Here is a 16,034-nt window from a genome sequence, read left to right as displayed (position 1 = left end):
CCAGGAAGATACCACACGCTGTGGAGCAACTAAACCCGTGTGCCACAACTACTGAGCCCACGTGCCACAACTACTGAAGCCCGTGCACCTAGAGCCCATGCTCTGCAACAAGAGAAGCCACTGCAATGAGAAGCCCGTGCACCGCAACGAAGAGTAGCTCCTGCTTGACGCAACTAGAGAAAGCCCGCACGCAGCAACGAAGACCCAGTGCAGCCAAAAATAAATAATAAATAAATAAATAAACAAAAATTTGAATCTTGACCAGGAGTCTGATATCATGGTACTGAATAAGTTATTCCAGTAGGAGGAGCCCTGACCCAGAGTTTTAAAAGCACAGACACATGTTATCTCTGCTTTGAGGATCCAGACCTTCCATGCCCTAGAATTTGTCCTTCCTTGCTCCCTGTGTCACGTCAGTGAAATAAAATACTGCTACAAACTATATTTTTTTCTCCTTAGAAGCAGTACATTGGAATAAATGAACTCGATTTGGATTTCAGATTTAACTTCTACCAGAGAAATAATGCAATTATCTTGTTTTGCCAAAAAAGCATAATTTCCTACTTTAATAAACATCCACATTTGAGGATTACAAACAGTATATATATATACTTCTCTATCACATCTCACACCCCTGCCAAGTGGTTGCCCAGTCTATTTATTCTTTAATACCTCCAGTTATTCCTTTACTCAAAATATCCAGAAATAAATACTAGTTAACATGTGAACATTTCCCACAAATACGTAGTGTTATTTTTTTCCAAACTATTACAGTTTCCACATGAACACAATTTATTCATGCATCATCCATCCATCCACCCATCAATTTGTTCATTCATTCATTCATTTAGTCATCACATATTTAATCACTACCTGCTACCGTTCTAGGCACTGGAGATGGGGATACAATAGTAAACCATGAGACTTGCTCTTTTTCCTCCTAAAGTAAAAAACTTTTCTGATGTCTACTTAGAGCTTCAACAGTTCAAGATAGCCGAGCATCTATGTTAACATTAGCTGCAGTTTTCAGAAGCTTAACAAAATGAAATTTATTTTGTACTCCTTTAGCAGTCTCACGTAGGTATTTCTTGTTGGCAGTCAGCTCTCCATCATGAGTGATTGAGAAATCCAGGCCCTTTCCATCTGGTGGCTTTGGTCCCTGGGGCCTCAAGTTCTTTGTGTTGAGCTGGCAGCCAGGGGAAGAGTCAGGGTGGAGAAGCACACCCATTTCTTAACTGCTGTGGCCAGAAGTGACACGTGTTACTTCTTCTCACGTTCCATTGGCAAGCAGCAGTCACATGGCCCCAATTAGGTAGAGAGGGGTGCTGGGAAATGTTGTCCCTGGCCAGGCAGAGACTTCCTAGTTACAGCCTTATCTTAGGGTGGACAACTAGCCACCTCTGCGACAGTATCCCAAACTCTTGCATTATTTTGCAGGTGTGAGTAAGGTTACTTCAGTGTAAGCAATGGGGATCACTTGCCTATTTCAATGTAATGTTGCTGGGATGCATCTCTTTTGTAGCCTGGTACTTAAACAGTACTTAAATACTTAAATCTTTCAGAGCTTCTCTCCTTCTATCTAATTTTTTTTATATAACAAAAGTTATTGAGTATCTAATAAGTGATTCTCTTTGGAGCAATGCTTAATTATATAGGTATGACTTCATATTTGTATTCATTGGTCTTATTGGTAAACCACCTTCATCAGAGTCTCTGATTCTCAGAATTATCAGTTACAAAATCTAAGCTTTTTACTGAGCTAAACTGAAAATGGCTAGCATTTACATAGAAGTTATCAATTTTACAAAACAGAGACTGTAATGGTTTAAGTACATGGTCTTAATCAGAGATTTATTTTCCTAAATGTGTGTGGGTTCTAGTATATTTTCACTGATTTGGCTATTTAGAGTGCTGATAATTTCTGTTAACTTTCATGAATGACAACTTTATCACATTTTATTCTCTATTCAGTTTTTGTCTCGGGGCTTCACTGTCTTCATTTTGTAAATAATGGCACTGATCTTGTTTACGGAAACCTAAGCAAAATGGATGTAAACGTCGTTGAGGTCCTCAGAGCTAAATGTGAATTAAAATGGTTGGGAAGATTTTTCAGCTAGTAAGAGGAAACCCAACCTAAAACTGCTTAAGCAAGAGGGGGATTTATCATCTCAGAGAATAGGAAGTTCAAGGTAGTGAAAGTTTGTAGAATACATAGCAGGGTTGGGTCTTCAGAGGGTCAAAGCGGCCTCGCGGAGCAGTTCTCTCTACCCCGCCGTCCTGGCTGTGTGAGCTGGCGCCCAGGTGGCCACCAGATGGCAGCAGCAGCCCCAGACACTGCAGCCCCGCCCAAAGGAGCAGCCTTCGGACTTTCTCAGGCCTTCATCCTTTACACTCTTCAGAATTAAGGGCCCCAGAGAGCTTTTAAAATATAATAATATGGGTCATATCTATCGATGTTTACCATTTTATAAATTAAAACTGAGAAACTTTAAAAAATATTTATTAGTTTATAACAATAGTACATCTTTATATGTTAATATAAATCACACATTTTTTAATGAAAAAACAACTGTTTTCCAAAACAAAAAAATCTAGTGGGAAGAGTGGCATTGTTTTACTTTTTTTACAAATCTCTGTAATGTCTTTTTTTTTTTTTAATTTTATTTATTTATTTTTGGCTGCGTTGGGTCTTCGTTGCTGCGTGCAGGCTTATCTCTAGTTGTGGTGAGTGGGCGGCTACTCTCTTCATTGTGGTGCGTGGGCTTCTCATTGTGGTGGCTTCTCTTGTTGCGGAGCACGGGCTCCAGGGCGTGGGCTTCAGTAGTTGTGGCACTCGGGCTCAGTAGTTGTGGCTCACGGGCTCTGGAGCACAGGCTCAGTAGTTGTGGCGCATGGGCTTAGTGTTCCACGGCATGTGGGATCTTCCCGGACCAGGGCTCAAACCCGTGTCACCTGCATTGGCAGGCGGATTCTTAAGCACTGCGCCACCAGGGAAGTCCTGTAATGTCTTTCTTAATAGAGAACAAGTGGGTTCTCATATCTACTTCTGCACCCAATCTGTTGTGGTATTGCACAGCATGTAACCTCTGGATAAGACCAATGTACATTCATAAGAGAATGTGAGTGAAAATGCAAATGACATCTTAGTATTAAGAAATCAGACCCACAACTTTCCCGGGAAAATGTCCTCATATTTTTTTTAGGAGCTAAAAAGCTGTTTTCAAAAGGCTTCCCTTGCAGACTATCACTCAGGTTTAATTGACCAGAACAAGATCACTTGCCTATTTCTAAGAAAAGAGAATAGAATTGTCAAGATTGGTTTATACCAGTGATTCTTCCGTGTGGGTCAGAATCACCTGTGGAGTGTGTTAAAACACAGGATGCTCAGCCCCCAGCGTGAGGGTTTCCATCAGGAAGTGTGAGGTGAAGGCTAAGAATGTGTGTTTCTAACAATTCCCAGGTGCTGCTGTGGCTGGCCTGGGATCCACTGTGAGAACCGGTGGCTGAGACCCGGATGGGGGTGGGCAGTGGCCAGGCTTTCGGGAGCACCGGTCAGTGGAGGACATGCACAGCTTAACACACTGGGGTTTGTTAGCAAGCAAGAGGGGAGAACGGTGGTTGGTCCAACCGTGTTTGCTGTAATTATAGCCTCAGAAAATTTATGGTAGACGCCTGCAAAATGGAGAAATACTTGAACATTGGTCCTGTTAGTGACTTCATACTGGTGACCAAGTATATTTTGGATTCATGGTCAAGGGAAGAAAAGGGTGAGTGAGGGAGGAGGGACAGAAGAGGAAAGGATGGGGTAGAGACAGAAATTTGATTTTAAAATGCTCTTTCTGTCTTCTTCTACAGCCTTCCTAGCTTAAGAAATGTAAATTGGGTGAATTTGACATGGAGAAACTAAATGTTACGGGGGAGGTCTACGCTTTGCAAGCTCATTTTGGCACTTTATACTTTAACAAGTCCACTGAGGTCTACAACTGCGTGCAGCCAAGCCCCCACCCCGTGGCAGTTCATCTTGTCCTTCACTTTAGCACGGCCAAGTTAAATGAAATATTCCTGGCAGTGGGTTGTTATGAATATTCCAAACTATAGAGAAGCCACAGGTTAGGAAAGGGTCCTATGTATTTCCCTCTATTAACAAATCTCATTGAAAGAGTCATCGAGTTGGAGTGGGGAAGGATCAGGGACCAACACCCCCTCCCCCTCTTACAGGCTGAGCAGTGAAGATCGCAGAGGTGGAGTATGTGTCCAGGCTCACCCAGTCACCAGGTGATGGTACTGACGATAACCCTGGGCCTGGTGACGATGTCTGTTCTTCCCAAGTTCCAACGAGTTCTTCCACGTGGTGGCTAAAGCAAAGACAAAAAGAAGATATAACAAACAGGTTATATATGACAGAGTAACAGCTGAGCCGCCAGTGTTTAGGGCGTTTGATATTGGAGTAAAGTCGTTTCTGCTGTGTTATGTTCTGGCTAGCAGCCTTACACCCTGATCATCTTCAGTCCCAACACGACAGCCCTGGCTCTCAGCTCCACGACTCTCATCCCCAGCAGCTTCCCGGAGGGCAGCCAACCTTGTGAGGTTGGAGACCGAGCTGGTTCCAGCCCCGCCCCGGCTGTGCGCGCAGCTGCCCCTGGCCAGCCCCAGGTGAGGCCACGATTCCATCTTCTCTGCGCTCTTGGCGCCTTCACCTCCGAGGCCTCCCGGCCGTGGCTGGCCTGTCGTGGCCCTGACACTGAGCCTGGAAGAAGCTGTTGGGGGGGGGGGGGCGCCGCTCTCCAGTCACTCCTCCTCCTTCAAGAGTGAGGCAGTTTTAGGACCTCGCCAGAAAAAAAAAAAAGTTTGCCCAAGACAACGATGTATTTTAAACACAACAAAATTAGAATTGTTGGACCAGTGGGGTTTCAAAGGCCAGTGGTAGGGTCCGCGTTGCCGAATCTCCTTCTTAATGGCCCCCGTTGCCTCAGACTTCTAAATTATAGTCAATTTTTATTTCATAATTTGAAAGGTTTTTTTTAAGCTTAAAATGCTGATTCACAACTGATTCAATAGATTTCTGTAAATGAGGCTTCAAGTTAAAATGTCTTAAGGAAACCATTTTCATCCTGAAAAGGCAAAGAGAGGGAATAGGGAAGGGGTTGGTGGAGGTACGGTGGGGGATGAAGGGCACCCACCCTGAGTAACAGGGAATAGTAAAAATAAGAACCAGCAAGGCACAGCCTTTGGCTTGTGGCAAGCATTTAATACACCTGAGCTCTTATTTTTGGTTGAGTACCTATTACGTATCAGGCACTATACTCAGTGCTTTACATAAATTATTTCATTTAATTCCTTCAGCAGCCCTGTGAGGTAGATATTGTTATTTGAATGTACTGTTAAAGAAATGGTATTAGGCATGTTGTTCTTGTTATCACTCGTTCCTAAGTGGTAGAAGCAGGACTTCAATGAAGATACTTGCTTCGGAGACCATTCACACCACTGCTCACGCTGTGGGAAACTGCAGAGGTGGAAGTCAGACCTGAGAGCCTTTGCAGTTTTGCTGAGAGTTGGCTGTATTTGTGCCAAACAGTGCTTGAATAAAAGAGAGTTTGCACATGTGAGCCATAAGGAAAACTATGGTATTAGGAGAAGAGTGGTTTCAAGGTTAATATTTTTTCATTTTGCAGAAGAAAGAACACCCACGTTGTTCAGTCTTAATGGTATTTGTTAAATCATTTTTAGGCTGTTATATCCATTGCATTTGTTAGGTCAAGAAAAGTTCTTCAACTGCATATTTTCATCTTTCATCATTTTACTAACTCTTTAAGGTCTAACAGTCAGGGTCAGATTTTTCAAAATTTGCTCCAGGTCCTGATTGCTGACCCCAGTTAATGTGTGTGTGTGTGTGTGTGTGTGTGTGAGAGAGAGAGAGAGAGAGAGAGAGACAGACTTTTAAAAAACACGTTATGCATATATTTTAAAATAATTCTGGTTAGAGGTTGCACGTTTTGAGGGTAAGGGCCATACTGTATACTTCCTTTGGTTCCCCCACCGTCTTTAGCATAATATTAAGCCCTTACTTGAAGCAAAATACTCATTACATTGACATGAGTGAGGATTATCTTTTATGTTTAAGCTACGCTAAGACTTAAGTGTAGTTTTACTTCTGAAAGGTGTCAAAATTAATTTTAGAGATGTTATAAAATGCGATTAAATAACGCTCATATTAATACTTCTCTTGAACACATTATACTTATGTGCATATGTTAATGAGGCAAATATTATCGTTTAAAAACTTTTTAAAAATTAAAACAATCTAGGCAGCACTTGCCAACATATGTGAAATCGTAGGCATGTGATTTCAGGATTTAAAGACTCTAGTCCAACTCTTTTATTTTCTTTCTGACAACCAGAGATTCACGGAAACCAGAATTCTTAACTCTGAAGCCGAAGCTGATGTGAAAATTTTGGCAAATACGCAAAATAGAAAAAAGTGCGGAACACTTGCAAAGATTAGCTGCTACACTTAAATATATAGGGCATGTTATGCCTCATATCAAGAAAGAAAGGATGCTGCTCTTGTCTATTTTTTAAAAAATACACATACGTGAACAGTCACACAATCAGCAGTGTCATTTCTGTGGACGTGATGGAAAATGAAGGACGGATGCATAAAGTTTCCGTTCTTAGCAGGACATCAATTTAATGGGGGGAAAAAGGCTGTGAATGCTCGTTCCTCTGTGTGAGTTAAAATGACGCCATCCAGTCCTTTCCCCATAAGACCAACTGAAAAAGATACGATATATCTGAGATCAGATCATCACCATCAAAGACACCTCAGTGACTGTCTTCATGGAGACATTCGGTGGTTCACACTACAAGCAACGTGCGCTTTCTAGAGACTTTAAACTTCAGAGAGAGTGTGATATCCACTTCCGGCTCCAATTAAGTTTGGACCGCACACAAATCATTACATTACCGGGTAGGAAGGATTCCTCAAGGGAGCGGGGTTCGGATTGGACTAGTTACTGTTTTCACTGTAGTCCAGGCTGTGTAGTTGCCCCGAGGGACGAAGACTGCGGGGTGCGCGTGTGTGACACGTGCGTGAGAACGGGTGGGCGCGCGAGTGGGCGTTCGGCGGTTGTGTGTGCGCGTTGAGGGAGTGCTCGCGAGTGTGCAGTGGCTGGAGGGTCTGTTGAGCTGGGGGTTTCGCGCGTGGCAGCAGGCAGGTGACGAGCCCGGCAGCAGCTCGGGCCGCGAGGGGAGGGTGGCGGGGGCCGCGACCCCAGTCCGGAGCCAGAGGTCGTCAACGGCCGGGGCGCGGGTCCCCGGGGGCGCGAGGGCGCGAGGGCGCGAGGCCGGCCGGGGAGGTGCCTGCCAGCCGCGCCGGGTCACGTGGCGCGGTCACGTGGCGCACAGCCGGGCCCAGCGGCGGCGGCGGCGGCGGCGGCGGCCGAGGGAGGCGGAGACTCCGCGGAGACACTGGGGGAGGCGGCGGCGGCGGCGGTGGCGGCGCGGGGCTGCTGGAGGCGGAGGCAGGGAGGCGCGGAGGAGAGCGGGGCCGCCGCCACCGGCGCCCGGAGGTGAGGCGGGAGCTGGGCTCTTGTCACCGCCGTCCCGGCCCGGGCGCTGCCGCCCTCCCGTGGAGGAGGTGGCGGGCCCGAGCGCCGGCCGGAGCGCCCTCCGGAGCCGGGCCGGGCGCCTGTCCCCTCGGGGCGGGCGCTCGGGCCCCCAGCCCCGGCCAGGCCCCTCTGCCGGGCGCGGGCGGGGGTGCGTCGGGCGGCCCCCGGCCGGGGCTCGGGCGGGGGGCGGCGGGCGGGCCCCCTCGAGTGGGCTTTCCCGAGGGCGCGGTGGGGAGACGGTGGCCGACACCCGGCTCCGGGCGGCGCTTGCTGCTGTTTAGCGGTTTTAGTCTTTTGTTTCAGTGTCTAAGAAAATGGGGCGATAGAGGAGCTTGGTGTGCGCGCGCGCGCGTGAGTGTATGTGTGTCTGTGTGTAAATCAGGAGGCGTTTGGCTTGGAGCCATTTTTTTTTCTTAATTGTGGAGACAGAAAACCCCTTAAAACGGTTTCCCGGGGGAAACTGTGCTCCTCTTCTTCCTCCCCGGCGTCTGGATGGAGTGGATTTCCCTCCCGGCCTCTGCCCACCTTCTCGTCCTCCAGGCTGTCCCCCTCCCGCCTGGCCTTCCTGCCCCCCCACCTCCGTGAGACCCCTCGAGCGAGCGGGGTGTCTGCAAAGCGGCCCGGTCACCTGTCGTGGCAGCTGCATGGAAATGCTGGCGCTTCTGCTGTTTGGTCTGTGCTGTTTCCTCTGGCAAATCACGGGGATTCCGCTCAGAATAACAACCCTTCCTCTTTTCTCTCTGCTTAAAAACAAAGTGCATGATGCTGCGTCTGAAGTTTGACCGGCTCGGGCAATTAGTAGGGAGAGGTGTCTACTTTTTCTTGTCACACCACTTTAAGGTTGGAAAGGTGAGGTTCATCTAGCTTTGTGGAAGGAAATAAGAGTGACACAGTTCTGTCGGGGATGGATGTGACTTATCTGCTAAATTGCCATGGTGATCAGAAAGTCTTCTAACACTTCTCCCCTGGTGGACAGTCAGCTCCCCTTACAGGGAGCTCTGCCCTGGATTTCTCTATTTGGGGATTGTCCTCCTCTTTGTATTTTGCAGTAGTTTAGCAGCACCTTAAGGATACCCAGTAGGCAGGTTCTTAAAAAAGCACAGGGAAAATAATTTATGTCTAAGGTTTTGAAGAATGTAAAAAGTCATTTGGGAGTCCCTTTCTTTGTGCCTCTCTGTCTGTGTCTCACGTTTGCATTTCTTGGAGTTTAGTTCTTGCAGGCAAGGCCACCGGGAATGGTGCTGTGGTCCTGGAGGACGCTCATCCCCAGGCCCTGCAGCACCGATTGCTGGGATTTGGGGTTGTGATGGATGGAGAGCGACAGGGCTCCTTGCACACAGCCACGCTGCAAACCAGAGGCAACTGCCTGGACTCCTGGTGATTTGGTGGGGCAGTTGGGAAGCTGATTTCAACATTGTACAATGGTAGCCACGCTCAGATTGGGAGGAACTCAGCCGTCCCTTTCTATTTCTTGATAGTTTAGTGTTATGGAAGTAAGTATATGAATAAATTGTGAATAGCTAAATCTAGTGTTTAAGCATAGTACTTAATTTGTGTGAGAGAGTTGCTAGAGGATGTGAATTTCTTTGGAGAATTTTAAGTGCTCTATTTTAGTAAGGGCTGTGAAAGTAGCAGTGTTTTCCTGCGATGGGGGGAGGTGTTGTTGACCTCTAGAGTTGGAAGTATGTAGTACTGAGTTAGAGGGATCATATAGGGAAAATTTTTTTAACACAGTGAAGCTTTATGACATGGGAGAAGAATAGAAAGCCCGAGTTAACTTCCTGTGCCCGAGAAATAGTAATGTATTTACTACTGTTTATTTTAAAACCAACTTTTCATTTAGAAAAGATGTGTGTATCATATTGAACTTTCTAGTTTTCATATGGAGCTATATGAGTGGTAGTTTGATTATTTACATTTTCCCCACCAAAACTCTGAATGGAAAAAAACTTTTTTAAGCCATAAAAGGATAAGTAGTTCATGAAACCTGTTTTATATTGAACCATCCGACATTGATGCTGAGATCCCCAGTGATGAAAGAACAATAAAGAGACAGCAGCCTTCCTTCAGGCTGCATGTCAGCCCTCTCACTGGGTAGTGTGGAGGACAGAATGCAAAGCCCAAGTTATCTTTTGGTTTTATTGCAGGTTCACTGAGTATCTGAATTTCGGGAATGTTTGTTGAGTGCTTTCCATGTGCAGGGCTAAGCTAGGACATTGTTCTTCATCTGTTTCACTGCATTTACAGTATCAATTATCTCTTTCCTGTTCTCTTCTGTGGATGGAGAAAGATTGAAGATAGATTGAGTGACCCAACTATGCGTGTGATTCATCAAATGCATTAAAAAATTGAGTAAAACTTCTGTTATGAAATGTCTTGATTCAGTTATTGCATTGGTTTCTATTGGTTCCTACCCTGTGAAGTGTTTTCAGTATTACCAAAAGCTTTTCCCAAATTGTACATTTGTCCTTAGTGAGACTGCAGGGAATATGTAATTGAAATGTCGAATTTCTTTTAATTTGGTTGGGATAATGTTAATTTAGTCAACTAAATTTTAACATATTAAAAATACTAAGTTTTTTATGATAAAATATACATAATGTAAAATTTACCATGTTAACCATTTTTAAGTGTACAGTTCAGTGACATTAAGTACATTCACATTGTTATGCAGCGGTCACCACCATCCATCTCCAGAACCTTTTCATGTTCCTGAACTGAAACTTTGTATTCATTAAACAATAACTTCCCATTCTGTTCTCCTCCCCACCCCCGCCGCTCCTGACCACCACCTTTCTACTTTCTATCTCCGTGAATTTGACTACTTTAGGTCCCTCATATAAGTGGGATCATACAGTATTTGTCCTTTTGTGACTGGCTTATTTCACTTTGCATGTTTTCAAGGTTCATCCATGTTGTAGCATGTTTCAGAATTTGCTTCCTTTTTAAGGCTGAATAATATTCCATTATATGTATATATTACATTTTGTTAGTAAAGGTTCTAAATTTTAACATACTAAGTGTTAGCAACTGAGGTAATCTCATGATGATCAAGAGCTCTCACTGGAAATTATTTAATTATGATTTGTTTAATTAAAACAGAAAATCGAATTAGTTATTTTAAAATTTTATTTAATTTTATTTTTTAATGCACAGTACCTTTTTAAAATTTTTATTTACTTATTTTTTATACAGCAGGTTCTTATTAGTTATCTATTTTATACATATCAGTGTATATATGTCAACCCCAGTCTCCCAATTCATCCCCCCCACCCCAACTTTCCCCCCTTGGTGTCCATACGTTTGTTCTCTACATCTCTGTCTCTATTTCTGCCTTGCAAACTGGTTCATCTGTACCATTTTTCTAGGTTCCCATGTATGTCTTAATATACGATATTTGTTTTCCTTTTCTGACTTACTTCACTCTGTATGACAGCCTCTAGGTCCATCCACGTCTCTACAAATGACCCAATTTCGTTCCTTTTTATGGCTGAGTAATATTCCATTGTATATATGTACCACATATTCTTTATCCATTCGTCTGTTGATGGGCATTTAGGTTGCTTCCATGACCTGGCTATTGTAAATAGTGCTGCAATGAATATTGAGGTGCATGTGTCTTTTTGAATTAAGGTTTTCTCTGCGTATATGCCCAGTAGTGGGATTGCTGGGTCATATGGTAATTCTATTTTTAGTTTTTTAAGGAACCTCCGTCCTGTTCTCCATAGTGGCTGTATCAATTTACATTCCCACCAACAGAATGCACAGTACCTTTAAAAAATATGGGAACCATGGGGGATGAAACAAATATGTATGTTATATCCTCTCTTTAATTTCCCTTCCACATGGATAGTGACATATGGTACATCTTTCTGAAATTTGCAGCTGATGCAGACGGTGTTTTTTTTTCTCAGCTAATGTTATAATGGTGGTATATTTTGCTGTATGGAAGAGCATGAAGGACTCACCCTGAGGTATACATTGTATAGGAATGTTTGATTATTTCCCTTTATTTGCCACTTTCCAAAATCATGAGTTGGTTCCCTACCATCTTCCAATGGTAATGGAGCTAGGGTCTTTTCTTTCCTTTTTTTTTTTTTTTCTTTTTGAGGATCTTTATGAACTCCTCTGTTTTAGCATATATGATGTGTTTCAGTCCATTTCAATTATTGTCCTTTTGATGCTCAAATTGCCATATCTTTGGGCAGATAGACTCATTCAGTTTGGCTTTGAGTCCTTATCACACAGCTCTAGTAGCCTATAGTAGCTTCCTTGCTTTCTGGTGTGACAAGATGTTCCAGGCTCATCCTGTACCCTTCCTGTTCCAGGTTTGGAATCAGAACAGACCATTTTTTTTTTTTTTTAAATTTTATTTATTTATTTATTTATGGCTGTGTTGGATCTTCGTTTCTGTGCGAGGGCTTTCTCTAGTTGTGGCAAGCGGGGGCCACTCTTCATCGCGGTGCGCGGGCCTCTCACTATCATGGCCTCTCTTGTTGCGGAGCACAGGCTCCAGACGCGCAGGCTCAGTAATTGTGGCTCACGGGCCCATTTGCTCCGCGGCATGTGGGATCTTCCCAGACCAGGGCTCGAACCCGTGTCCCCTGCATTGGCAGGCAGATTCTCAACCACTGCGCCACCAAGGAAGCCCTGAACAGACCACTTTTAAAAGAAAAATAAAAGGGAAAGTAAATGACCAGTAGATATGTTAAAATATTCAATTTTACTAGTAATTGAAGAAATGAAATTAAAAGCAAAAATAAGATACCATTTGTTATGAACCGAATGTCTCTCCCCCAAATTCTTATGTTGAAGCCCTATCCCCCAATGTGATGGTATTTGGAGATGGGGCCTTAGGGAGGTAATTAGGGTTAGGGTGGAGCCTTCATGATGGGATTAGTACCCTCATCAGAAGAGACAGACACCAGTGAGCTCACCGACCCCTTCCAAAACACTTCCCTCCCCGCCCCTCACCATGCACAAAGAAGGGGTCATGTGAGCACATAGCTAGATGGCAACCACTTACAAGCCAAGATGAGAGGTCACAAAAGAAATCTGCCTTGTTGGCATCTTAATCTTGGAGTTTTCAGCCTCCAGAATGGTGAGAAATAAATTTCTGTTGTTTAAGCCACCCCAGGCTGTGGTATTTTTTAATGGCAGCCTGAGCCAACTAAGACACCATTTTTCAATGATTATATTGGCAATGTAATTTAAACTCAATTTAGACCTTACGAGATGTGAAACAATTTGGTAAAGCTTGATATAAAGTATTTTGTTATTATGATTACTTCGGGTATCCCTTCTCTTGGTAGTCTTAATATTTGGGCATTTCCCAATTTGGAGTGGGAATAAGGATGATAGTAACTCCCAGTGCTGGTGAAGATGAAGGGACATGTATACTCTTGGTCTCAGTAGAGGTGTAAATTGATGCACTTATTCTAATCTTTTTTTTTTTTTTTTTTTGGCTATGTTGGGTCTTCGTTGCTGCATGTGGGCTCTCTCTTTAGTTGCAGTGAGCAGGGACCACTCTTCGTTGAGCCATGCGGGACTCTCATTATGGTGGCCCCTCTTGCTGTGGAGCACGGGCTCCAGGTGCGCGGGTCTCAGTAGTTGCGGCACGCGGGCCCTAGAGTGTGCGGGCTTCAGTAGTTGTGGCTCGCGGGCTCTAGAGCACAGGCTTAGTAGTTGTGGCTCACGGGCTTAGTTGCTCCATGGCATGTGGGATCTTCCCGGAGCAGGGATAGAACCCGTGTCCCCTGCATTGGCAGGCAGATTCCTTACCACTACGCCACCAGGGAAGTCCATTGCACTTATTCTAAATAGCTACTATTATGTGTCAAAACGTAAAATTTGCATAGCCTTTAACCCAGCAAGCCCACATTTAGGAACTTATCCTAAAAAATAGTAGGAAAAGTTAGCAAAGATATATGTATACAGTAAAGAACTATTTACTATATACAGTTATTTAGTAAATAACCTTAAGTAAGGAATTGATTAAATAGATTAGGGTACCTTCTTTGCATACAGCCATTGAAAATAATGATATAAATCTATATTAACCAATCTGGAAAGATGCCCATTATATATTATTGAGTGAAAAAGAGAGATTACAGAACTGTAGGCATAGCAATTACATATAATATAGGCATAGAAAATGCTGAACGACTAGGCTTTGGAGGCCAAGAATCAGACCTTCGAGGAGCTAGGCTTCAGGAGCCGCCTAATGGGCAGTCTGTTTCAGGTGCCATGGTCTTGAAGACAGCACCCACTGATTTCATTGTTGTGTCGGAAGATTTAGTTTTCCTGGGGAGAGACTATGATTGGCCTTGTTAGGTAATTTGCCCTTTGGCTGTGTGTGTGTGTGTGTGTGTGTGTGTATAGGATTGCTTTCAGTTGACAGTCCCACAAAGATATAGAATGGAGGAATCACAAGATGAGTTGGGGTGCTTTTAACTAAAGAAAGGGAAGACATTCCAGGAAGACAAGGCGATACATGCCCGCTACACATTCAGTTAAAATTAAATACATTCTTTGCTCATAAACATTGAATTAATTACTGCATCTCCATAAATTACTACAGACTCTGATAAACTTGGGCTTTCTTTTCCTTTTAACTTCTGTTTTTGGCATGTTAGGACCTATACCAATGGGTCACCTTTATTTGATTTCTGGCTTTCATAGAAAATGGGTCAAAATTAAAATTTTGGATTATTCTTGGATTTTAAAAATTATGCTATTTTCCCTTTAAATGTGGTTAATTCAGAATCAAATATATTTCTCTGATGTCAGTACATAGAAATAGAAGTCTTTGTGCTTGTGTGGTGACAAGGATACCCACTTTTGAGAGAAAGAGTATTTTAAGAATAGAATGGAAAAGTAGTGTTTATGGAAAGCCTCCTAGTAATGGCGTAGTAGGCTGTAGAGTGTAGAAAATTATTCTGTAGGTGTGCAGAGGTGCTGTGCAGATAATACAGACTCACTTGAACATCTTTCTCACTGGTATTATTTCTAATCAAAAGCACAGTTAGAGTCAAAATGGATGTGAAAGAGCTTTGAGAAAGATAACACACACTGGAACTTATGATTTACAGTTTCTCACTTTTTAAAAATTAAAGACTTAATTTAGACCTTAATGGATGTGAAAGGATTTGGAAATGCATAATATAAGTTATTATGTTGTTACAGTATTTCTGCTATTTCTTTTTTCGGTAGTCTTAATACTTGGACATTTTCTCCCAGTTTAGAATGGGCATAGTAGAGCCGCTGGGTTAAAGTTTTTCTTGTATCAGATCTGTTCGTGTCTGGTTAAGGCTAAGAAGTTGGCCTTTTTCATGAATAATTTTTATGACAGTCTCAACCTTTCCTCTTAAGTCTCACCTGTTGATCCCAAGCTAGTTACTGTTTGGGACACTTGGTTCTACAGGCTCTTTGGTATCTACTTTCTAAAACTGTTGCTCAGTGTTTTCAAATTCTCCTTTGATAGAGACAAATATCACTGGGTTCAGAATTTTTTCATCCTAACTGAATGTTTCTTTGACCCGTTTCTTGCAATCAGCAAGGGAAGATTAGTTTAAATTTTGTGTGTGTGTGTGTGTGTGTGTGTGTATGTGTGTAATTTTCAGTCCCTGGCAAGAGAAATGAAGTCTTGTGTAGAACATACTTTGAGTACCATGTTGTTGACCCCCTATGAACCTTTCCTTCATCTTTGGCTTTTAAGAGTATATGATACCGTCCTGGGGAAACACATGGCATTGTGTCAGAGTGCCAGAGGTCCTCCATGACGACAGGCTGGTTAGTACTGGGACAGTTTTAATATTCCAGAAAAGCTGATCAGTAGTGACGTTACCATGTGCTGAGAACATGCAGGATTATCTTCACACGTAAATCAGTTTCTTAAGCTTCAGACAGTCCTCTTAGCCACAAACCAGATGGACAAATTCAGCTCCAATGGTTAGAATATCAAAACATGCATGTTAAGAAGTTAGCCTGATGCTGTGGATGAAAACCCTGGACACCAGAGCTGACATTTCAGGTGGCCATAGTTACTGTGTTAAATCATCAGGAAGTTTATGTATTAACATCTGTCATATTACACAAGAATGCCTTCAAAAAGTCATTCCTGGATTTAACTTACCTGAAAGAAAGAAGTTTAAGGAGGTTGGATCATGGGGACAGCGAGGTGGATGAATGTGGCTAAACCCAGGTCACATTTTCCAGTGCCTACAAATAGTTGGAACCCTTTTTGTTTTTGTGCTTGCCGTCTTTTCCCAGGAAATGAGAAACCCAGTTTGTGTTTCCTATGTAGGAAGTCAACTTTTCAGAATTTTCTGATATCTGAATGATGAAATAAATTCTGTAATATTTGAAATGCTTGGAAGAAAACACAGCAACTCTTAGTAAAAGAAAGCTCACAGTTTGCTTATCTTA

The 16,034-nt window shown here is 43.3% G+C and overlaps 1 protein-coding gene across 2 annotated transcripts in view; it reads left to right on the top strand.

Annotated features, from left to right (window-relative positions):
- Positions 1-7,440: 7,440 nt before the first annotated feature.
- The window catches only part of TULP4 (TUB like protein 4), a 234,294-nt gene continuing 225,700 nt past the window's right edge, over positions 7,441-16,034 (top strand). For both annotated transcript variants that reach the window (XM_036871447.1, XM_036871445.1), the window contains exon 1: positions 7,441-7,568. The gene's annotated coding sequence lies outside the window, so the exon portion shown is untranslated. The remainder of the gene's footprint in view (positions 7,569-16,034) is intronic.

This window comes from Balaenoptera musculus, chromosome 12, assembly GCF_009873245.2.
Source record: "Balaenoptera musculus isolate JJ_BM4_2016_0621 chromosome 12, mBalMus1.pri.v3, whole genome shotgun sequence".
Lineage (NCBI taxonomy): Eukaryota > Metazoa > Chordata > Mammalia > Artiodactyla > Balaenopteridae > Balaenoptera > Balaenoptera musculus.
This window is presented reverse-complemented; position numbering and strand designations above follow the sequence as displayed.